Source organism: Camellia sinensis, chromosome 15, assembly GCF_055761805.1.
Source record: "Camellia sinensis isolate YWXY chromosome 15, ASM5576180v1, whole genome shotgun sequence".
Taxonomy (NCBI): Eukaryota; Viridiplantae; Streptophyta; class Magnoliopsida; order Ericales; family Theaceae; genus Camellia; species Camellia sinensis.
Window position 1 is genome coordinate 34,275,568 of NC_138975.1, and position 26,297 is coordinate 34,301,864.

Sequence of the window (26,297 nt, forward strand, 5' to 3'; positions counted from 1 at the left end):
TAGATGACCTTCCCCAATCGTACCCAAGTTCCTGAGTCGAGGCAACTTTGGTGATGACGGACACGTGGCCTTAGGCACGAGTCAGGGTTTCCAAAATTCCCCAAAATAAAATATTTAGGTGGCGACTCTATATCTGGCAAAGCAATCCATGTTTGGCACTTCTTTCTCAAAAATCAGTTTTCCAAAACGATTTGCTGAATTTGGACTCTTTGGTGATTTATCAATCTCACATCGTACATTATGAGATTAGATTAAAAACCGTGACATTTGAGTCCGAACTGTAGCATGAGGCCCTCGGGGCGTATCTACAATCATAAATATAGCATGGTAGGGGCGTCAAAACTCAAGACTAGTCAAAGCATTTGCACTATAGCTATATGAAACATGAGTCATATGACCATGGTAGCCCAAAACAGTCCTAAAATTACCCAAAATATGAATGAAATCATACTGGAGCATAGCTAAAATGTGCTAGAATAAAGAGCCAAAACATCATGCATACAAGGCTAGTAAGCAAGATTTGTACTACAAGTATATGGAGCATGGAAGAGGTGACCAAACCAGCCACAGACAGAGTTAAGGCATGTCCTAAAAGTCACAAAAAAGTGCCTGAACTAAGCCTCAAAAGTATAGAGATACATGCTCATTTGATAGGCCAATAACTCAAGCGAACAAAACAAAAAGAGAGGGGGTCACCCCCTATGATTTGAGGCCTCAAAACCACATGCCTAACACTAAAAATCCACTGGATTTCAGTGGCTAAAAGGCCAAAAAAAGACTAACTCAAAGGCCTTAAGACATGGTTCAAAACAAGGCCAAACAAGGCATACAAGAGGGTAGAACACCCTCAACACCAAAGACACCTTAAACAACCATCAAAAGCACTTAAATACAGAACTTTTTTCAGTTGAAAACAAGGCCTAAAACAATATGCAAGGATGGCCAATATGTGATACAAACAACGGCTTAAAAGTGGAATATACTCACCCTTGAAGCACAACTTCGAAACCAGTAACCTCTGAGGCCAAAAACCAACTTTTAGAGCTCAAATAACACTGCCAAGAACCTTAGCTCAAAGATGGCGGTGTATCACTAAGTGTTGTCGTGCAAAAGTGAGAGAAAAATGCTCTTTAAGGGACAAACAAACAACAATATAGAGAGAGAATGAGAAATATATATATATATAGAGAGAGAGAGAGAGAGAGAGAGATATCTTCTCCAAAAGTGCTGAACCTCTGTAAGGGAGGAGGAGCCTCTCCTTATATAGAGGAATGCAAAGCAAAGCTTGTTAAACAAGCTTGAAAAGAGATTCATCCCTCCATACACGCATATGGAGGAGGAATGAGTGAAAACCAGCTGGCTCAAAAGATCTAGAGTGAAATTTACTGAGACAAGGTGTTCTGCCGGCCATCAGTGGTGGCCGGCAGTGCCTCATTGATGGTCGGCAAGCTTCATCAATGGCAGGCAGGGACAAATGCATGGCCGGCAGAGGCAGAGAGTGGCCGGGAATGAACCATGAGAATCATGCTGAAAAGACCAACACATGGTCCAAAAATGGGGCAGAAAGGATACAGGGTTTGGAAAGCTCAAACCTGTGACGTTCCGCCTCGAAAGTCGAGTACTTGACGAGCAATCGAACTTGTGGCTAGATGTACCTACAAGCATAACCAAGTCTTGAGGACGGTCAAAAATGGGGTGTCTACAGTTGGCCCTCTTTGATAGAACTTGAAAGTCACAAAGTGACTGGAGTAAATGTCAAAGCCCAGAGACAACCCATTTTTGACAAGGCCGAAGACTCTGAAAAACATTCAATATAACCAAGACATGTGCCCGCAGGTAGGGGCAAGATGCAAATGACATGCACAATGCAGAACATAACTTATGATCACGCGAAAAGGAATGATTTCACCCGGAGTTCCTCTGACTGAAACACATACAACATTATCTAGTTATGCCAGCTTCAAATGAACCGTACATACAATATCGTGCCTGCACAAAAAGAAACTTTGACAGATACAATATAGTAAAAACACATGTAGGTAAAATCCGCATAACAATGCAAGTGAAAAGGGTGCATGACAATGCAAGCGAGACAGGCGCATAACAATGCGAGTGAAAAGGTGCATAACAATGCAAGTAGAATGTGCGTGACAACGCAAGTAACGAGGGTGCATAACAATGCAAGTAGCGTGTGCATAACAATGCGAGAGAAATGTGCATAACAATGCGCATAGACCATGCGTGGTAACTCAAGTAAAGAGGTGCATAACAATGCAAGTAACGGGCGTGGCAGTGCAAGTTAAAGAGGTGCAAAACAATGCAAGTAACGTGCGTGACAGCACTAGATATATGTGCAAAACAATGCAAGTAACGTGCGTGACAGCGCAAGATAGATGTGTAAAACAATGCAAGTAACGTGCGTGACAGCGCAAGATAAAGTGGTGCAAAACAATGCAAGTAACATGCGTGACAGCGCAAGATAAAGAGGTGCAAAACAATGCAAGTAACGTGCGTGACAGCCCAAGATATATGTGCAAAACAATGCAAGTAACGTGCATGACAGCGCAAGTTAAAGAGGTGCAAAACAATGCAAGTAACGTGCGTGACAGCGTGAGATAGATGTGCAAAACAATGCAAGTAACGTGTACACACATTCAATGTATCAACAACGCAATGTATACTCTATGTAGCGACTAAAGTGCGCCTGAAAGGGATTACTCAACGGTAACTCCCGATTTATCTGTCGGAGGGTTACAACATGTTAAAAAGGATACACGTCGTATGTGTTGATGAGCGACAACCATTGCACATCATGAACGCCACTCTGAGCTTCCGTAGAGGCACTTTGAATCAAATTTTAAACATTCCTCAGAATTATTGAAACCCAGGGACACATTCCATGGTAAAACAAATAGTAGAATACGGTGGAGACCTGCCGGCCATGATAGGAGGGTGCCGGCATCCTTGCCGGCCATCAATGGCAACTGCCGGCCATCAATAAAGGGGTGCCGGCCACCGATGAGGGGGGTGTCGGCCACCACTGGCAGATGTAGCCAATTTGGTCTTTTGACCCGCGGCACTTCAAATACACCTAAAATTACTTCATTTCATCCACACCCCTTGCACAAGAATCATTTCCCTTACTCTCTAGATGCGCCTTCACTCTAGATCTGCACATTCTACGCGTTTCCCAACACCCTAACAACCTTGAATCGCTAAAACCCCTTAGTTCTCTTCGATTTGAGCCGATCAGAAATTGATTCCGAGGCCTCTTTCGTCATTTCCCCCATTCAAGAATCATTTCCCCCGAGTTTCTATCAATGTTAGTTCACTCTTCCCGGGTTTTCAACTTTATTTGAATTTTTCTCTCTCCTAGGGTTTGATTTGTTCAAAACTTCACCATTTTGCTCATTTTTGCATCTATTTCAAATGGCTGATGATATTCAGCATGATGGGGGTTTCCCCGCACTCCCTCCAGTGGAGCCTGCCGCGGACTTTGCGGCTGAGCCGGGGGTCGAGCCTCAACCTTTACCACCGAGCGTACGCCCCTTTGACCCCGCGAGGTATCACCCAAAGACTCACATTATACCAGTGGCGAGAGGCATCCACACTTTCACTGATTTCGATGAGGACGCGCCAGACGACCTCTTGCCGAGAGAGCCCATGTCTCATTTGTCGGCCATTGTTAGGTACCAACTTTGCTTTTCTGTAGTATTACTTTCTACTATTTGCATTTCTTGCACTGTTTTGATCTGCTTGCATCACATGCATGGATCTGGCTGTATTTCATACATTGTCATGCTACATTTAACAGTACTTCACACATCACTGCCCTGTATATACTGTATACGACCGCACCTCATGCATCGCTATTCTGGATTCAACTGTATCTTCAATACATCATTGGTCTAAATGCGACTGTATTTTCAATACATCACTGGTCTAAATGCAATTGTATTTTCAATACATCACTGATCTGATTGCAACTGTATTTTCAATACATCACTGACCTGATTTCGACACATGCACTGCCATAGGACGAATCCTGCTCCTTCAGAGGTTATGGTTCGACGACAGCTCAGGATTGGTATGATGTACTTTCCGCCAGATCATTGACGGGATCGGCTTCAGCCTATTTTGCTCCAGCTTGACGCGGGTCACAGCGAGTCGCCCTCTCCTAGGGGCTCTTGTGGAGAGGTGGTGGGACACCACCAACTCTTTCCACTTCTCCATGACAGGAGAGATGACGATGACTCCTTTCGACTTCGCCATGATCACTAGCCTGGGCTTAGGAGGTGATCCGATTAGTCTTGATCCCGACATGGAAGAGTTGGTGGCCGCATGGGATACATTACTTGGAGCGCGTCCACCGACACTTCGAGCGGGCATGGTTAGATATACCTGGTTCGAGGAGCATTACAGAGGGAAGGATCCCGAGACTAATGAGGAGGCAGAGCAATATGCCTGGGGCTTCCTCCTATTCCTTTTCGGTACCACCTTGTTTTCGAACAGGTGGAATACCGTGGGTTTATATTTCTTGGGCACTCTGGTGGTGCTTCAACAAGTCTATTTTTATGACTGGGGTGCAATCGGTCTTACCACTCTCTACGGATACATGAGCTCGACCTCTCGGATGTGAGGGAGGTTGATCGGCAGCTACTGGCGAGCTTGGGAGGTACACAACTTACTTTCCTCTTTTCATTACTTTGCTTAGCATTTCCTGCTTTTGTTTTGTTCAACACTTGTACTTTCTGCATTTTCTGTATCTACTCTTGCACCGTATGCTTTCTGCTTTGCATTTTCTGTACACCATACATACTGCACACCGCGTACCATACACTGCACACACAAAATCTAATATCTGCTCTAGACCTGCATTGCTTATGCATTGTACTGCGTTTTGCTTTATGCATATTCAACACTCTGTTCATACATTGTACTAATCACATCTTTCTCACAGCTGTGGGTGTACACATATTTCACGACACTTGCTCCAGAGCCTGTGGAGGAGACCCCAGCGACAGTCCCATTCTCTGATGTATACGACGGCCAGCTTTGTCGTAGGACCCGAGAGAGCTTTATGTTCTTCTGGTAGTATTTTGACTCGGTCACAGTGTGCGAGGTAATTCTGCAATGAGATTATTTCAATTAACCTGATGCACCCACATTAGTTATTTGACAACTGATCATCTTGTTTGTTTTTCTTTTCTCAGATCATGTGGCAGCCATTGGATATGATTCCGTCAGGACTCCGAGATCAGTACCACATTACCCGGACCGTCTCTCACTGCCACATCCTGTTCGAGGGCCTGATCTGTCGCACCTGGTTTTTGAGTGAGCGGTTCGTACACCAGACCTTGGGATTGTCTGTTCCATTTGTACCGACGGCACCTCTACCATCGATGAGGGAGACACACATGTTGTCCGTCGACCAGGTGATTCAGTTCATGGTAGGACTGGAGATGGATTACTTCTACGCAGAGGGCGACTACGTGACCTTTATTCAGACGCATTTGATGCCACCTTTGTCCGGTGTCCGAGGAGGAGAGAGAGCGAGGGCTCCAACAACGATAGGGAGATGCAGAGCGACCAGATCTCATAGGAGAAGAGGTCCTGAGGGGAGACAGGGGACTGTATGGCCAGAGCTACCTACTACTAAGACATGCCGAGGGCAGGCTGGAGAGACTTATCATATTCCCGTCGCTCCTCCTCCAACTAGTCACGAGCTCGTCGGAGTTCGAGGCTCGACCCCGGTATATGCCATACTTTTCATTTCGCGCATTTATTTCATTTCAATTGATATCCCGCAGATTACTAATTATCCCAACACTTTGCAGGCTTTCATTGAGTACACTAGTCAGTCTCTGGAGCTGACGGCCGCGGTGATGGGGATGCTGCAGACGAGCATAGACCGGCTCAATATTTACAGTATTCCGGTAAGTTCTTTCAAACTACACTTCATGCCACAAAGTCTTTTCTTGACATGCCATCATTTGCACAGTTCCGCACTACAATGATCTAATACATTGCTCCCATACACTGCTCACAGTACACATACACTACAAATCATTCACTACTCACAACACATTATTCTTTGCATCTGATACATTTTATTACTAATGCATTTTGGCAAATTACCCTTTTTTAGATTCCTTTCCTGATGCCAGGCCCATCGGATGCCCCTGCAGGAGCAGAAGCGGGTCCTTCAGCACCTCCCCAAGTAGCAGGGGGAGCGGGACGAGGGACTCTAGCGCACAGCCGTAGCAGAGTTAGGCGTGCTCATGCCGGGAGTAGTTCACGGGGGCCTGCCCCAGATGATGATGAGTCTGACGAGGACGCAGTGAGTCCGCAGTCAGAGTCGTCCCAGGATAGAGATGAGGCTGGGGATGGTTTGGGTTCAGAGTCAGGTGCTGATGGTGACGATGTTCCAGAGTCCTCTCAGTCGAGGAAGAGGGCGAGGAGGACCTCTCAACCTTAAGGCGACTGGAGCCGATTCAAATGCTCTATTTTTTGCTTTATTTCTCTTTCTACTAGTAGTTTTAGCACCTTGTATTGTGTCAAGCAGGTTTTATTTTCTTCAAAACTATGTACTTTTACAAAAGAAAATATGATGGAATGAAACAGCTCTTTTTGTTGAAAAAGTGTTACATTTGTACATTCTATGCATCGCATCACTTTACACAACACTATAAATGAGATTGAACTTTGTTTTGAAAACTAAAAACTTGAATTGCATTAATCAGGTAGTGAACTGACTAACAACAAAACTACTCGATAAGTAAAACAAGGCCTTAACAAGTTTACAACTCGATAAGCAAGTTACAACAACTAGATAAATGAGAGGAAGATGATTACAACTCGATACAAAAATGAAAACTAATATGTTTTCAATGAGACACAACAAAGTCCAACAGGACAAAAAAAAAAAAAAAAAAAAACCTTAAAAGACACGAATAACAGGACTCCTCTGCAGCAAACAACTAGATTTTCACAAAGAAGGTTAGTGAGCATGAGGGAGAGCCTGCCGGCCATAGGGGAAAGCCTGCCGGCCATCAGTGTGCCACTGCCGGCCACTGATGAACCACTACCGGCCATCAATAAGGCACTGCTGGCCATCGATGGCAGAACCTCCGAAACGTCGACATCTGTCCTCCACTCACTACCTTATCTTCTATATGAATTCCAGTTTTGGGATTCTCTTCATTTCAGCTCAGTTTTGCACCAAATGGAAGCATTTCTTGTCCAAAATCTCACAAATTGGATTGCCAACTTAGATGGCTCGAAAAAGCTGAATTTTTGGGACTTTGGCATAAATGACTATTCACGTTGAGTTGCACCCCGCTGCGTTTTCCGTTCCTTCATGCCACGGTAAGGTTTTGGAATCCGGTGACACATTAGCTTTGGCAGACAAGAGATTTGCCCCACTTTTGAAGACTTCCAAGCTTTAATGGAATCTGAGCGCGATGAAGAAATCTTGCCTCAATTCCGCTTCGGCTACATCTAAGCCTTGGGACAGATGTGCGGCCTTACTTTGATTGACGCTCGGTCATTGATTCATGACAAAGAGATGGACATCTCGAGCTTGATTCATCGATTTTCTGATGCCAGTGACCACGGCGATCATCATTGGCTGGGTTATTGGCATCATGCGCTTTGCTTGTGCATGTTGTCTCATTTCTTGCTTGCCCCAGGCTCTGGTGGGTTTAGCACTCACTTGATTAAGGTTGCCAAGGGCTTGAAATAAGGCAAAAGTTGTATCGCCATGACACTAGCTGAGACATTGATAGGTTTGGACGCTTTTCATCGCTGGGAGAGGGCTAGATTGGCATGGAGTCCACTACTACTATAGGTAATGTTTCCCACCCTATCTCACATATATTCCTCACATCACTCGGCCCTCAGGCTCAGTTTTTCTCTCAAAACCCTTTTCTTACTTTTCTCTAACGCACACTTCTCAATTATTTAATCTCTCATTTTTATCATCCCTCACTACTACAAAAACAGATAAAGATCACACTTTTTTGTTGTTATTTAATCACACCTTTTAAGTTTTATTAAAGTGTGATCTTTGGGAGTGTGATTAAAAGGGGTCATTTTTAATCACACTTTTTAAGTGTGCTTAATAACATTTAGATCACACTTTTTAAATGTGATTAAAAATATTTAGATCACGTCTTTTAAATGTGATTAAAAATATTTAGATCACACCTTTTAAGTGTGATTAAAAATATTTTGATCACATCTTTTAAGTGTGATTAAAAATATTTAGATCACACTTTTAAAGTGTGATCTTTGGAAGTGTGATTAAAAATGGTCATTTTTAATGACACTTTTTAAGTGCGATTAATAACATTTAGATCACATCTTTTAAGTGTGATTGATAACTAATAAAATCTGTGATAAAAAAAGGATTCGACATATTTGAAAAATAATCAATATTATTTTTGTATGCACATTTGAAGAATGTAATACACACTATATACTATATTTTGAATCATAGCCATATATTGAATAGAATAACGTCATATATTTCATAAATAAAAATTAAATATTCAAAAGTATATACAAAAGAATTAAATAAAAGAAAATTAACTGTGCTTACATATATTAAAAAATGAAAAAACTTAAAAAACTAAGTTCTTTAATTCTCGGACCATATTTTGCATCTCCAAAAAATTTCTGACCTGAAAAATGAAAACACAAATTAATCCAGAAACCGCTGATACATATGAATAAACTAAAAAGTTAATTCAGCAAACCAAAATAGGAACATTAATCATTTCTGCTTGATCTTAATCCTTTTGGAAGTAACTCCCTGTTAACAATTAGATCCCATAGCAGCTCAGTGTCAATGACATTGTAATTAGGAGGTCACTAATGAGCACAATATTTAAAAATAATAAATCTCAATACAGCTTGTGTACGATCTTTTTGTGAATGTATATTATTATTACCGTTGAACCATAATTCTAGGTACCCATAAATAAATAAATAAAAACTCAAGAATTTACTCCATTTTTTTGAGAGGGGGGGGGGAGTACATACATTGCAGTTATTATCACCAGCAGCAGCAGGTTTTGGAGATGCTGAGGCTGCATTTTCTTTTGCACCTTTGGAGGAAAAAGAAGAGAAAACAGTTACCCATTTCATGCATGTCTGTCTACGAATTGAGTTCCAACCAAACCAGAAAATTTGACATATATGTTAGATGGAAATCTGAAAAAGTCAAATGAAGGCAGATTCTAGGGAGTTCCACTGGTAATTTTAACCAAACTTCAGCAACTCAATATGAACAAATTCACAAACATAATAAAGTAAATAATACCCTATTGGAAATCATGACAAGTTTCTTAGCAACCGAGAAAAGAGCGAGTAACCATACAAAAATTTTGTTAAAAACTATTAATAAAACATGATGAAACAGCGAGCAATGAACTAAATCATGATTTTTTTCCCCTTAAAAATTATACCATAAGATTTCCATACCTTTCGTATCTCTATGCAAAAGGAAGCCGTTATAATCAAGCATAGTCACTAACATCATTAGCCTGGTGCATCACACACTTTCGCTTCATCAGGATTCGTAAATTTGCCAACTCATATGTAGTTGTTTGGGCTAAAATTCAAAGCTTTTTCTTGGAAGTTCATGCTAGACATATCACACTTCTGTAGCCATAGCCCCTCCAGGAGAGCTTGTCTCTCCAGTAACGGAAACTCAACATGAAGGGAGAAAACTAGAACCTTTCCCCACTCCAACAACCCTAAACCTTCTTATAGAGCTAATGGGTGGCCAATTTGTATGACATCAATAGACCAATGTGACGAGGAACATGAAGACATTGGATGAGCATAAATTGAAGATTATGGATTTACTTTAGTATTATTTTCTTATATATGATTTATTGGGTTTCATTTATTAAATTAGGATTTTCATATTGTAAATCCTATCGTAATGAGTATTTTTAGAAACTTCAATTAAGGTTTCGTTGGATGCCTATAAATAGGCTTCTATGTAATGAATTTGTCATACTCGAATTGATATTGAAGAACAAGATTGAGCTTGGAGAATTGCTATTGTTCAGTTTCGTTATTTTCTTTTCTTTTTCTTTTGGTTTCAATTTTCTCTTCCATCCAGCATCACAATATTAACAAAAATCAGGAAATACTCAGGGAATATATGAATTAATGATTACCGAATACACATCACAAGTTAGGATAATTCACTAGCTCCCATGCAAATTTGTAGAAAATTTTTAAAAATTGCCAAATATATGTTCCATTAGGCTACCTGTAAGAACTGGCACCAGTGATCAACCAATGGGCACTGCTTTTCTTCAAAAAGCAACTGCCACATCCCGATTGCAGTATCCAATGCCAAAGATTTCTGACCCTGCGATTGACAAAGAAAATCAACAACTGCAGAGTATTCCACATATCCCAAAGTTGCAAAATATGAAATATCTATTTGACATCACCAGAAAAAGCATCCATTTCCAATTTCTCTTCGGAGAACCGATTATGATTTTCATTTGCAAATAGAAAGAAGAAACTAATTGCAGTCATGTCCTTTGAGGACCTAATCTGATGAGTTTGGGGGGGGGCATAGCCCACCAATCCATGCATTTGACGCTTTACATTACAGTAAAAAACACTGTCAATTATGTGATTAGACTAAGCCAAAATCGCAAAACAAAATTACTTCATGGATTTAATCCTCTAGTTCTGCCTCTCATGCTTCTCCCACATTATAACTAAAGACCTCAACTGTTTTTTTAGAGGTTTCTACTTCTAGGTAGAAGTTAAAATGTGTTTTTCCACGAGGGTTTTAAACATTTGACCAACTCTGAAGCAACTAGTGGGGAACACTGACTATCTGGACCATACAAAAACAAAACTGAAACCACTTCCAATAGACTTGTAAGCAAAACAATGACTGGACAATATGACTGTGTTTGGGTTGTCATAAAATAAAAATGTTTTTCTAATTAAACCCATACCCTGATCAACTCTGAAGCTACCCAGTAATTTTTATTCTCAATCCTGTCCTTTATATATGGGGTCATGCTATGGGCTGTCATTAAGGTGAAAAAAATGCCATTATAGTTAGAATTTCAATGCACTTTTCATATATTTTCACAAATTTTTACATATTTTTATACACTTTTTCAATACACTTTTTACACCTATATCAAAGCTAATGACCACCCAATGAGCGGTCATTAGCATTTTCCTTATATATATATATATATTTTGTCCGCTCTCACTCTCGCTCCAGATACATAGGTCATGTCTGAGAACTAATGTCTATTAATTGCATTAGCACATATGCCGACATATACTTTCGAGTCAAATTAATTGTCATTAATAAAAAACTATCCACCAAGACAATACGAACAGAAAAGGCGGGCATCATTACAAGGGTATATCATCAATAGAACATGGCATAACACCTCGTGAGAAATTATACCAAGGTTGATATATCTTCTAGGAACTTTGACAGTACGACAGAAAACCAATAATGAGAAATGTAAATCCAAGTCTTTATGCTTATTACACATACCTTCTCCTTTGCCCAGCCAAAAGCAAAGTCATAGATCTCATAGAACTTTTCTAGACAACCATATTGAAGATTAGTTCAGTAACAAAATAGTAGAAATTCTAAATTTCATAAAATCAATCTCCTCATAGAGGGCTCAAGTTCAACATCAAGACAGCATTTGAACTGACTTTATGATGAGCAACATGACATATGAAAAAATAGAAAAATCATGAGTTATAACTTATAACTACTAGCAAGTAGAAACTAATGAAGGAAAAACAATGTCACATTTACATCCGCTCATCTTTCTGCTCAGAATGCATAAATTGTATCCTGTCACAGAACTTCTCCAATGAATCTATCATCATATCAAAAAATAAAAACTTTGTGAAGTTGACATCATAATGGTTCAAGGCTGGTTTTGTTGATTAAGAATAAGCAGCGAATACAACTCAACAAAAAATTACCCAAGAGCTTGTAAACCACCAATGAACTCCTGCTTGGAAAATTCACGCATGGTGGCAGCCTTCATGTGCCAAGAAAGAACTAACTACAGCAAGGCAAAAGGTCCATGTTAGCTAGACGTTTACATGTTATTAGTTCATTTACTAGATAACTAATAATTCTATCAAGAGAAACCAAAAGAATCTTGATATATAATGTAAACACATATCCGATTTCATTAATATATATGTCGATATTGGAACAGTGCTTGAAAGCTTTTGAAATATATTTAGTCAATAATTCAGCAATGTAAACCAATAAAGTAATAACCTGCTTAAGTATATTCATCAATAAGAGAATGAGGAACTGAAACAAAAGTTTAAGATCTAGTAAAGTGAAAGAGAAGGAAACTACAGTATGCACCTTGTAGCAATTGATGGACAAAAAAATAGGAAATAGTGACAAAAGAGCTCTATAGATCATCAAAAGTCACTAAGCATGCACTTCTGATCTTGTAGACATTATCATAATGCTGGAGCTTAGAGACATCGTCATTCACTCTTATATGGCAAGCAATGAGAGGCAACAATAAGATCTAGCCAGTATCAACCACGACAAGGTTGAATTGCAACACTGCATGTTACACCTGCATCCTATTTCACTAGGAAAGAAAGCTCAATCAAAGTGATTTCATTCCATTCAGTTAAAGACAACGTGCAGCAAACACCCTTTCTATCCATCTCAAGTATTCCAAACCAAACCAAACCAAACCAATTCAGTATATTTATGGCAAAAGAAAAAAGTAACTTAAAATATATAGCAAATTTAGCACAGAGTCTTGCTTACCTATGTGATCCAATTGGAATGTTTGAGATAGAAAACTTATCTATGCTGTTGTAAGTTAAATTAGAATGCTCCAAAGATCCATTGGTATAATTAACTGGCACCAAGACTGTGAAAGCAAGGAATGCAATAGGAACAAAAAATTTAAGATATTTATATCCCGTGTACAACAGGCTTGAAGCAAAAAAGAGGTTGGAATGGCATATTTTCAAGGTTAGCATATTCCTTTACTTACAATATTGCAAACAACAACCCGTAAACAACTTCAATTTGAAACAAAAAAGAGGCTGGAATGGCAGAGTGAACCTCAATTAAATTATGAAACAGGAGACCGGAAAAGTAGGAGCTAAGCAAACACAACCAAAACAGATGTAGCACAAAAGCTGTCCAACTATGGAAAGCCCTTCAGTCAAACATAAATTGAATATAAATCAAGTGAAAGAGGCAGCAGGCTTGAATGAATTGCAATCCACATTGAAATCGTGGGGAATTTTAGTTGGAAAAGTCAATAAATGAATTACAATCTATTCCAGTCAATAAATGTATTTCTTCTGTGAGCAATTTTAGTTGGAAAAGTCAACCACATTCATTTTCTTTCTTTTATTTTCTTCCCCCTCTCTCTTTTCCAAATACAAAAAAGGGGGCATTGTCCAAGGCCCATCTCAGTTGCAGGTCTGTAAATAACCAATATGACACTATAATATTTAAACTTAGTTCATCTAGATTACAATATGGAACAACTATGGAGTTATTGGTAGGACGGTATATAAATGCATATATGCACATATATATATAGAGTATACATGTCAAGAGACAATTTTTTTTGGGACTACCCATCCCCGACCCATTCCCCGATGGAGAATTAAATTAGATCACCTACTGACCTGATGCATAGAGAAATTGGGAAAACCCACATATTTTGGGTAGGGTCTCCATGGATAACCATTGGGTATGGTTTTTATTGCCATCCCTAGCGCGTTACATTCAAGTTGTCTATACTCCATCGGCATAAAGCATCCTAAAACAAGAGAACTACAAAGATCTACTTTCAAAATAAAAAGAGATCTAACCAACATTATTGTTGAAATCTTTCTATAAATCATCAATAAAACCATGCATTTCAATACACCTTTCTGATAAAGACAATAAATCTCCTCAATTGACATTACAAAATTTTAGCAATCATGATAAATTATCACATACCCACATCACAACAGTACCCAAAAAAGACAAATATTCAATACCCACGAAGCAATTTCACAAACTACTAATAAATTACAAACACCCAATAGTGGATAACATCAGATATTGCATATAAAATGTGAAAAACAAAGAATAACTCAACAAAAGAACAAATCGAGATATTAATGACCCAAAATCAACAATAACAATATGATCAAATCAAGGTCTAATGTGTTCTTACCAAATACATGAATCAACCATAAAGTGGAATTGGCTGAAGAGAGTAAGAAGATAGATTTGAATATGGGTTTAGAGCTTCGCCTACTCTTCTTCTTTTTTGGTCTCAAATATGAGTGGAACTTCAAGGTGAATCCTACTCACTGAAGAAAGTTAATTACAAGAAACATCCCTAAAAAATAGTTCAGGTGCATCTCTTTATCAATATTAATTCAGAGGGATTAGGTCTCTCCCCTAAAATTCTGCTGTAACATTATCAAAAACAAAAACAAAAAAATTTAATAATAATAATTATTATATTGTATTCTGATTCTGCTATATCAAGGCTTATTCAGCTGTGACCTCTCACCCAACTATCTTTGACATCTCATGATCAGGATGTAATTGTAATTTATCAAAAAATGCAGTACAAACAATAGCTACCTTAGATTTCTTTTCCCCTTTTTTGCAATGTATCAAGGCTTATTCAGCTGTGACCTCTCACCCAACTACCTTTGACATCTCATGATCAGCATGTAATTGTAATGTATCAAAAACTGCAGTGCAAACAATATTTATCTTAGATTTCTTTTCCCCCTTTTTTGCAATTCTAGCCAAACAAATTAGCAAGTTACAAAAATATTACATCATATTCACCTGGGAAGTATATAAAACTTTCCAAAAACCAAAATTTAAAAACCTCTACATTAGAAAAAAGATCAGGTACTGAAACAAATTTGAATTAAAAATGTAATACCATTTTCCTCCAAAAGTAAACCAGTACCATCAGCAAAGTAACAACATATAGTTTTACGCAAAGCACATGTCTACTCTAGGAAAACCATCAAGTTAAGGAATCATACACTGAGTGCACATTGCTATTATAGCTTACTCAAGAAAATTGTGAGCAGAGATGTATTAGATGATTTCAATGCAACTAGACAAATCAACAAATAAATGGGAATAAGTGATCATACCAGTTGCAATTCATCTGCATCAACCAAAACAATCTGTGACAACTCTTGAAGTAGCTCCATATCCAAGAAAACACTTGTGTTGTCAATTATAGGAAGAGTGCCCTGCCAACTATCAAAGCCACACCTTCTACACAATACATCAGTGGAGAAAATGCAGCAAGCAACTGAATTTGTGAGTGGAAATGAATGCTTAGTGGTCTGTATAACAGCTTGCAACTTTTGCTTTTCATGTTCAAACCTTCTCAAAAGCATCTAGAAAAGCTCATTTGAGTTCAACTAGAAAGGTAAACAAGCCACCCTCAAACATATTTTGAAACTAGTTAAGTTTTCAAATCAAATTTGAATAACTTACAATTCAACTAACATACAATCTTATATCAATGTCATAAGGATTACTCTATATTTTCTCATGATATCTTTATTGAGGACCTATCAATTTCTTCACCTAAAGGTGTTTTGGAAATTAATAACGACCTAAAAAAATTTCAAAAAAGTGTACAAAATGTTGGAAATTAATAAAGACCTAAAAAAATTTTAAAAAAATTTCTCGTTTTGTAAATTTTTCAAAATTGTGTCAAACTAAAAACAATATGAAAATGACAGATGTTTTCTAACTCTACTTCTACCATTTTTTTTTCTCTAAAAACTTAAAAAATGCAAATGACCAAACAATTCAAAAGCAAAATGAGGTCAAGTAGCAAACATACCAAAAAGAGTGGTGGATTCAAAACATATTTTTCAGTTTAAACAATGTATCTTCTAAGACAAAATCATCTGTACTATTATAAAGTGAAGGCTAGAGTTTGTATGGCTATGGCGAACGACCCTTGGAGTCCTCTTGCTGCCGCGTCTGCGACATTACTGATGCTCACAGAAAACAACCACCACCACTAATAAGCTGCCATGGCTATGGCGGTGGGGGCAACATATAGATATAGAGGAACCATTTCAACCCAGTCGATAGAGGAACCGACTGGAATGAGAGAGTCGAAAGAAGAGTCAAAAGAAGCGTACCGTCTCGCCGCCGAACTAGTCTCGCCGCTGCTGAACCAGTCTCGCCGTCAATTGAAACCCTTCCCCTTCAACCACAGTCTGTCTTCAAACCCTCTATCTTCTCTCACTCAGATTAAGGTTTTCTCACTGTTTTGAAACAGTGTTGTGAAATTAGGGGCTCTACAAAACTGAAAGGAAATGAAAAAAAAGGGCGGAAAGGCAGAGGGAAAAAAATGGGGGAAAGTTTGGGCGGGCCGTCCAGTGAGTCAGTGAAAAAAGAGGGAAATTTGTTTTATTTTTATTTTAATGAATTTTTTTTTTATTTGGTAGAAGTAGGGGTAATAGTTTAATAAAAAAATATTGTTTGTTAAAATAAAATTAATTTTTTATGGTTAATAAAAAATATTTTTTTGTGACCCATTTTTTTTGTTGTTAAAAATCAAGAGCTAATTTTTTGTGGTAAAGAAGAGGGAGCGGCAATAATAGTGAAGGTGGTGGTAGTGGTGGTGGTGGTGGCAAAAGAGATTAGTGGTGAAGTTGTGGTAGTGGTAGAGGAGATGGAGTGGCAGTGTTGGAAAAGAGGTAATAGAGACAGAGAGAGAAAGAGATATAGAGAGACAGACAGACAGAAAGAAAAAGAGAGAGAAAAAAGAGATGAGTGAGAGATAGAGAAAGAGAGATAAAGGGAGTGAAAAGAGATGATCGAGAGAAAGACATAGAAAAAGAGAGAGATAGAGAGAGAAGAAAGATGAGCGAGAGAGACAGAGAGAAGAGAGATGAGTAAGAGAGATAGAGATAAAGAGAGAAAATATATGAGAGAAGAGATAGATGAGTGAGAGACAGAGAGAGAGAGGGGGAGAGAGACAGACAGAGAGAGGAAAGTGATGAGTAATAGAGAGAAAGAGAAGAGAGAGAGAAAGATGAAAAAATTGGTGAAAAGAGATAGACAAAGAAAAATAAAGACAAAGAGCGAAAAGATATAAACGAGAGAAAGACAGAGAGAGATGGAGAGAAGAGAGATGGACGAGAGACACAGAGAGAAAGAGAGAGACAGAGAGACAGACAGAGAAGAGTGATGAGTGAGAGAGAGAAAGAGAAGAGAGACAGAGACATAGAGAGAAAGAGAGAGACAGACAGACAAAGAAGAGTGATGACTGAGAGAGAGAAATAGAAGAGAGATAGAGACAAAGAGATAGGATTGGGGGTTTTTGGTAACCCGAACGGGAATGGAAAAAAAATGACGGGCCAAGTGGGGGAGATTGGGGGTTACTAAAAATCAGGAACTAATTTTTTGTGGTAGAAGATAGGGAACGGCAGTAGTGGTGAAGGTGGTGGTGATATCGAATGAGATTAGTAGTGAAGTTGTGGTAGTGGTAGTGGTAGTGGTAGAGGAGATAGAGTAGTGGTGGTGGATGAGAGGTAATTGTAGTAGTAATGGTGGTAGTGGAGTAGTGGTGATGGTAGTAGTAATAATAGTCGTAGAGGCGGAATGGCAACAGTGGTAGTAGTTGTCGTAGTGGAATGCCATTTGCAGTAGTGGTGAAGGTGGTAGAGGAGATGGGTGGTAAGAGAGAAATGAGTAAGAGACAGATAGAGAAGAGAGATAAAGACAGAGACAGAGTGATGAGCGATAGAAAGACAAAGTGGTCACAAAAAGTGTATTTTCTTGTAGTGTCTCGATAAATCAAAAGATAGCTTGGTAAATAGAGAAGAAGGGAGATGGGAGTAAGCAAGGCGAACACAATGAATGGGAGACAAATAGACAGACAGATAGAGAGAAGAAAAGAGAGAATAGTAAAATTGTGAAAAAAAGTGAGAGACAGATAGAGAAAGAGAGAGAGACAAACAGACAGACAGAAAAAGAGAAAGAAACAAGAGATAAGCGAGAGATAGACAAAAAGAGAGAGAAAGAGAAGAAAAAGAGATGAACGAGAGAAAGACATAGAGAGAGAAGAAAAATGAGCGAGAGTGAGATATATAGAAATGAGCAAGAGAGACATAGAGAGAAAAGAGATGAGAGAGATAGAGAGAAGAGAGATGAGCGAGTGAGAGATAAAGAGAATAAAGATAAGTGAGAGAGGCAGAGAGAGAAGACAGATGAGAGAGATAGAGAGAAGAGAGATGAACGAGAGACAAAGAGAGAGAGAGACAGAGGCAGACAGACAGAGAAGAGTGATGAGTTAGAGAGAGAAAGAGAAAAGAGTGAGACAAAGAGAGAAAAAGATAGAGAGTAAGAGATAGAAAAAGAGACAGAGAGAGAATAGAGATAAACGAGAGAAATAGAGAGAAGAGTGATGAACGAAAGAGATAGAGAGAAAAGAGATGAGAGAGAGACATACAGAGAGAAAGAGAGACAGATAGACAAACAGACAAACAGACAGAGAAGAGTGATGAGTGAAAGAGAGAAAGAGAAAAGAGAGAGGAATATGAAAAATGGGTAAAAAGAGAAAGAGATGGGGGTAAGAAGAGATTAGGGATTTTTGGTTTTGGTCGGGGTGGTTTCAGATTAAGGATTTTTTGTTTGGGTTGGGGGGGTTACAGAACGGGAATGACAAAAAAAATGGAGGGAATGAAAAAAGAGGGGGAGGGAACACAGCGGGAACGAAAAAAAAAAAAAAATCGGTCACAAATGAAATTTAAACGACAAAACGTGGTTTAACCCGTTTTTTTTTTTTTTTGGCAACGGGGGTTGCCGTAGCTAAAAAAATTATTTTTTGTTAAAATATTTTTTTTTTGTAGTTAATGAATTTTTTTTTTGAAAAAAAATCATTTTTTTTTAGTTATAGATTGAAAATTTATTTGTTTTATTTCTATTTTAATGAAAAAAAATTGTTATTATTATTTTTTTATCAAAAAGTCACATTTTTCGCGACGGCAAGTTGTACCGTCTCAAAAAGTCTTTTTTTTTTTTTTTGCGACGGCAAGTTGTGCCCTCTCAAAAAGGCACATTTTTTGCCACGACAAGTTGTGCCGTCTCGAAAAGTCATATTTTTTGTGGCGGCAAATTGTGCCGTCTCAAAAGGTCATATTTTTCATGACGGCAAGTTGTACCGTCTCAAAAAGTCGCATTTTTTTTGCGACAACAAGTTGTGCCATCTCAAAAAGGCACATTTGTTGCGACGACAAGTTGTGTCGTCTCAAAACGTCATATTTTTTGCGACGGCAAGTTGTGCCATCACAAAAAATGACTTTTTGCCACGGCAAATATGCCGTCGCAAAAAGTTTCGTCTCATAAGCCCACTTTTCTTGTAGTGTTTAATCACACTTAATTAAAAAAATAAATATATATATATATAATCACATTTAATTAAAAAGTGTGATTAATATATATATATATATATATATAATCACACTTAATTAAAAAGTGACATAAAAAATAAATATGATCACCCTCAATTAAATTAAGTTTAATTAAAATATCAATCTAATTTTTTTATCACACTTCTAATAAAAGTAAGATATTTTCATTTATCAAAGTGTGATCTTTAACTGTTTTTGTAGTAGTGATATAATCACACTTTAATTAGAAGGTGTGATTAAAAAATATATAAATAATAACACTTTAATTAGAATGTGTGATTAAAAAATATATATATATATATATATATATATAATTACACTTACTTAAAAAGTGTGATTAAAAAGTAGTAGTGTATATATAATCACACTTTAATTAAAAAGGTGTGATTAAAACATATATAAATAATCACACTTTAGTTGGAATGTGTGATTAAAATATATATATATATATATATATATATATATATATATATATAACTACACTTACTTAAAAAGTGTGATTAAAAAGTAGTAGTGTATATATAATCACACTTTCATTAAAAAGGTGTGATTAAAAAATATATAAATAATCACACTTTAGTTAGAATGTGTGATTAAAAAATATAAATATAATCACAATTACTTAAAAAGTGCGATTAAAAAGCAGTAGTGTATATACAATCACACTTTAATTAAAAAGGTGTGATTAAAAAATATATAAATAATCACACTTTAATTAGAATGTGTGATTAAAATATATATATATATATAATCACACTTAAAAAGTAGTATTGTATATATAATCACACTTTAATTAAAAGGTGTTATTAAAAAATATATAAACAATCACACTTTAATTAAAAGGTGTGATTAAAAAATATATAAGCAATCACACTTTAATTAAAATGTGTGATTAAAAAATATATATATAATCACACTTGTTTAAAAAGTGTGATTAAAAAGTAATAGTGTATATATAATCAAACTTAATTGAAAAGTGATATAAAAAATAAATATTATCACACTCAATCAAATTAAGTGTGATTAAAATATCATTCTAATTTTTTTATCACACTTCCAATAAAAGTGAGATCTTTTTTTTTTGTCAAAGTGTGATATTTAACTATTTTTGTAGTAGTGCCTCCCCAGATATGGTTGATAGATAAATTGAAGGTTGTGGACTTGTGCCCAGTGTATTCAGCTCGCAGCTATTTCTTTCGGCGATGTCTAGTCGATGCCCCTGATGAGGGATGGTGGTGCAACTGGATGTGCGGTTTGTCCACTACAGACATTGCTTGGCGCTGTCCTTGGCTCAATCTACCGGCAATGAGTTACAGCATGACTCGCCAGCCTGGGATTCAGCTGATTGGCCTGACACACTATGTCTTTTATTTCCCGTTCCGATTCCGGTGTCAGTTCGGAATGATCAGACTTGCCCGGAGGAGGGGATAGAGTACCCTGCTACATTTCCAGTCCGAGGCGCACAACTAGCTCGGTATGCCACAGCCTGGAGGACGAGGGAGCTTTTTACCCCCGCTCCCATTTTCAGTTACACCCTCTCTGATGAATGCATATCTTGGCTTGATGAGGAGGCACAGGTTGGGCCCACTTTGACATTAGAGGCTTGCACCAGCTCTGGGAGGGGACGTAGGAACACCTGACTATGCCCCAAACTTATTTTCTTTAATCAGTACTTTCAAGTTTTCTTTATGAATGTAATAAAAGAAATTTCAATTTGTACTCAAGAGTAGGAGAACTCTGTACTGAAATCAATGTAATTGAAGGTTGTGGGTATTGAAAATTTTTCGTTTGGTCCAAAAATGGTCTAAGTTGTAAAAAGATTAATTTGAGCCAAATCAACTTTTATTAAAACTTTTCAAAACCATTTTCGATATGGATCACAGCTGGACACGCCTGAGATCTATCACTGAGATGCACCACCCCGGATCCCAGCAACTGGAAAGTTGCCCCTAGTCTGAATAGCACTGCATTGGAGATCACAACAGAGCTCTTGAATGCAGAATGGACAAAGATTACCAAACATGATCACATGGACGAAATTGGTCACATGGACGAAATTGGTCGAGGAAGTGTTTATGGCTGGACGCCAGAATGAAGTTGCATACGTATCCCAAAGATAGGAATCAAGCCTTACGTAGTTCGGCTAGGGTTCACTCGTGTATTAACACTCTCCTTTTACGATCTAACTTTTGCCAAGGCCGCCCTTTGCGCGTTTTCAACCTTGGGAGCTCAGTTTTTATAATTTTAAATTTTTTATGCTCTAACGTTTGCCTAGGTCGCCCTTTTGGGTTTTCGGCCTAGCGAGCCACACAGGATAATATTTCTTCAACTTGTCCATGTTGATCGGCTGGGAGAACTCTAGGCCATCTAGGTCCATCAGAATGACAGCTCCACCTGACCAGATAGACTTGATGATGTAAGGACCAGTCCAATTGGGTCTGAACTTGCCCCTAGGGTCGTGGATGGGAGCTAGGTTGTCTTTGAGCACAAGATCCCCTTCCTTCAAATTCCTGGACTTAACCTTCTCGTTGAAAGCCCAGGCAATTCTTCGTTGATAACCCTGAACATGGTATAGTGCTTTCAGCCTCCTCTTATCAAAGAGCATAAGTTCTTCGAACCTGTTTTGCTACCAATCTGCCTCAGCTATCTGACACTCAGCCAGCACTCGTAACGATGGAAACTCAACTTCGATAGGCAGAACAGCCTCCATCCCATAAACCATGGAATACGGAGTTGCCCCAGTAGAAGTTCGAATTGAAGTCCGATAGCCCCACAGAGCAAATGGTAACTTATCTGGCCAGTCCGATAGGTTTCCACTATCTTCTGCAGAATGTGCTTGAAGTTCTTGTTGGCGGCCTCAACAGCTCCGTTGGTTTGTGGTCGATATGTAGATGACTTGTGAAAAGCCATGTTGTACTTGTCCAACAAGTCGATCACTTCCTTCTTGAAGTGGGAACCATTATCTGAAATAATCTCGATCGGGACGCCGTAGCCACAGATGATGTTGTTCCTGATGAACTTTGCAACGTGCGATGCCTTTAACACCTTATAAGATTAGGCCTCAACCCACTTCATGAAATAGTCTATCGCGACCAGAATGAACTCATGCCCATTGGACCCCTATGGAGTGATAGCCCCGATCACATCAATCCCCCAGACTGAAAACGACCATGGTGAAGTCATATTGTACAGCTTCGACGGCGGAATGTACATGCGGTTGGCATGGATCTGGCATTTGTGCATCGCCGGACAAAGCCAATACAATCCTCCTCCATGGTGGATCAGTAATAACCCTATCTAAGGATCTTCCGGGCTAGCATCACCCCGTTCATGTGCGCTTCGCACTCTCCTCCATGGATGGCCTTCATCAGGCGCTTCGATTCTTCAGCATCAACACACAGTTTTTGCATCCCAAGATGTCCTCTCTTGTACAGTTTTCCCTTGCAGACAATGAACTGAGCAGCCATTCTTCGAATTGCCCTCTTATCTTTGGCATCTGCCCCTAGTGGATACGCCTCTTTCTCCAACAAGTTCCAGACATCGTAATACCAGGGGTTCTTATCTTGAACCTCATCTATGGCAGCAATCAGCTCGTAGGCCGGCACAATTTCTGTTCGATGATGATCGGACGCATCCGGACTCCAAAAAGGATGTCTATCATAGAAGATAGAGTTGCTAATAAGTCTGTGAACTTGTTGTTCTCTCTTAACAGATGAGCGAAATTCAGCTTCTCAAACCAAGGAATCAGTACGTCCAAGGTCTGGTGATAGATTCTCATCTTTTCTTCTTTGACTTTGCAATCTCGTTTAGCTTGAGATACAATAAGGTTCGTGTCCCCGATGACATCCAACCGTTTTGCCCCTAGTTCTAGGGCGGCTTCTAAATCAGCAATACATGCCTCATACTCTACTTCATTGTTCGATACTTTGAACAGGAGTTTGAATGCTAAAGGTATGAGGGAATTGTCGGGTGCTATTAACAACACCCCTATCCCATACCCGTATTGGTTTGACGCTCCGTCAAAGTACATAGTCCAGGCCTCTTCATCGACATACAGAATGGCCTTGTCTGGGAACAGATACTCGACTGCTTCATCCCCTTCAACTGGGTGATTGGCTAGGAACTCCGCTACTGCTCTCCCTTTTACTGACTTATGCGTCACGTACTTAAGATCAAATTCGGAAAGCAGAAGCAACCAACGAGCTAGCCTACCCGTAAGTGCCAATTTCTCGAAGACATATTTGATGGGATCTAATCTCGAAACCAGTATTACAAAGTAAGCTAACAGGTAGTGCCGCAGCTTCCTAGTAGCCCATACCAAGGCCAGACAAGCCTTCCCATCCATGCCTAGCATAATGTATTGATCTATCTGAACAACCGATATATCTGTCCCTGCAGTAGAAATTGAGACCTTAGCCTGACTGTTCACTGGTGGGGTAGACCATTGATCTGGCGATCGCTATACCGATACACTGCGCCTTACTGACCTTCGTCTGGTAACCGGGGGTAAAGAAAGGAACACTGCTTGTCCGTCTGTCAGATCCTTGGATCGAGGAAGTCTTCGACCTCTAACCCAGAGTGCTTGGGGAATATCTACCTGGTCGGATGCAATGGTGCTAAACTACCTTACAAAAAGATAAATAAAGCATAATAAGGAAACAAATAACCTGAAAAATGGACAGCATAACAGCTTAAATTAAGACAACACACAGTTGGCAAACACAAGCTGAAAGAATTGTTCTGAACCACTAATCACTGTTCCCAAATCACTGCCCCAAATATAAATCAGATACCCATAGGTAAAACTGATCCCCAAATACCAATGCCCGCAGGACTGATACCCAGACTTGCAAACTGATACATGCATTCCTGTAGAGATGCACTCTAAAAGCACATAGCAAGCAAGTGAGAGCCAAAACACCCCTATGGAGGGGTAGGGTTTCCCTGTCCTAGTTTCATCAAGAACTAGGGTTTCACTACGCACACAGTGGTTTCAAACAACCTATAATCGGGTAAGCAACCTGTCCTAGCTTGGAATGGTCACTACAGTTTCCAACATGCGCTAGGTCGAACGGTCAAAAAAAGGGTGCCCCGATAAAAACTGGGGTTTGTGTTCCCGTCGTGGCAGAGCCCGCAACCGGTCAGCCTTATGGCACGCTTCTCAAAGCAGGCCTCCGACAAACCGTTGAGAAATAGTATACGGCAAACACGGTGTCCTAGGCGCACCAATGCAAATGCAATGCAAAGAGACACATAAGTGTAGTCAAAACAAGATATCATGAGTTCGAGTCAAGTTCTCTAAATCCCTAGCGGCGTCGCCAGAAATTGTAGACGTGCCCGAACATCCCGGCTACGTTTGCGAACAGCTCGAAAATCTGTTTTGTTCATTAGCTACTACAGTTCGGACTCAATGTCACGGTTCTGAAAGTGCAATGCAAGACCGATAAATCACCAAAGAGTCCAAATCTGACAAATTGTTTTGAAAAATTGATTTTTATAAAGAAGTGCCAAACATGGACTACTTTGCCAGATACAGAGTCGCCACTTAAATGTTTTTGTTTTGGGAAATTTAGGAAACCCTGACTCGTGCCCAAGGCCACGTGTCCGTCATCACCAAAGTTTCCTCGGCTCGGGAACTTGGGTACGAGAGGGGAAGGTCATGCAATGACCACCCCCGCTTGCCCGATCAAAGGATCGGCCTTTACTATCATGATATGTTGTTTTTGAAAACACATGTGTTCTCATTCCGGTTTATTAGCTAGCTTACTACGTGATGCGCACAGCATACAAGTATAGACTAGATCGCCTAAGTTGTAACAAAACATTTCATGTTCGTTTGAAAATGGTTTGAAGGTGCTACTCGCAAGTAGGCCAAGACGTGGATTTGCCACCCTCGAGTGGGCTTAGAAAACAAGATTTTGCCACTCTCAAATGGGCTTAAAACTCGCATTTCAATGAATTGTTCCAATTCAAGTAATCCAAGCTTCACCCACAGGCATTCAGGCAGTTATATCAGTTAAGCAAATAGCCTCATGGCAAACATGCTTTCATGGCAACACTTACACTCATGCAAGATGCTAAAGCAAAGACATTTACAGTGTACTCCGAGCCAAAACAAGAAGCTAGTTAGTAATCAATGCATGATCCTAGTTCATGTTAAGATGGCTAATGCAACACATGTAAAAATGCAACTAGAAATAGGCTCGGCTATTCTAAGATGGCATATGAGATGCAACTTGATAACATGCTGTTGAACACGTATTCAAGTAAATGTATTGAAATACAATGTAGTTTGTATGATGCACCGAGCTCGGTGTATGCAAGACAGATGAATGACTGCAAACATGCGAAGCATAAGTATGCTAATCAAAACATGCCCTAAACCAACCATCGTAAGCGGTTAAGTAAAAGGGAGAAAGGCATGGAGTTGGAAGACATTCACACACTCACGCACACTTATTACAACAGTTGGCCCTCTCGACGGAGGGTCCGAAAGAATAATACAAGCTAGCTATGCTAAGCTATTTTAACTAATCTAATATTCTAATTGGACTAATTATTACATAATCAAAATGAATAACTAGCTAACACTAAGCTAATTATTACAACACATTAACTAATTAAGCAAATTAACTAGTTTAATTATTACACAACAAATCAAATAATTATTCAAACTAATCAACAGCAGTGAAATGGCCTCGCGGGCGAAGAAGGGATGCATGCTCGGTCGGCTTTGCTTGGAAATCTGTTGCCATGTCTCATGTTGCCTCTGTTTGCACACTTATGCACCTCTGAAAATTATT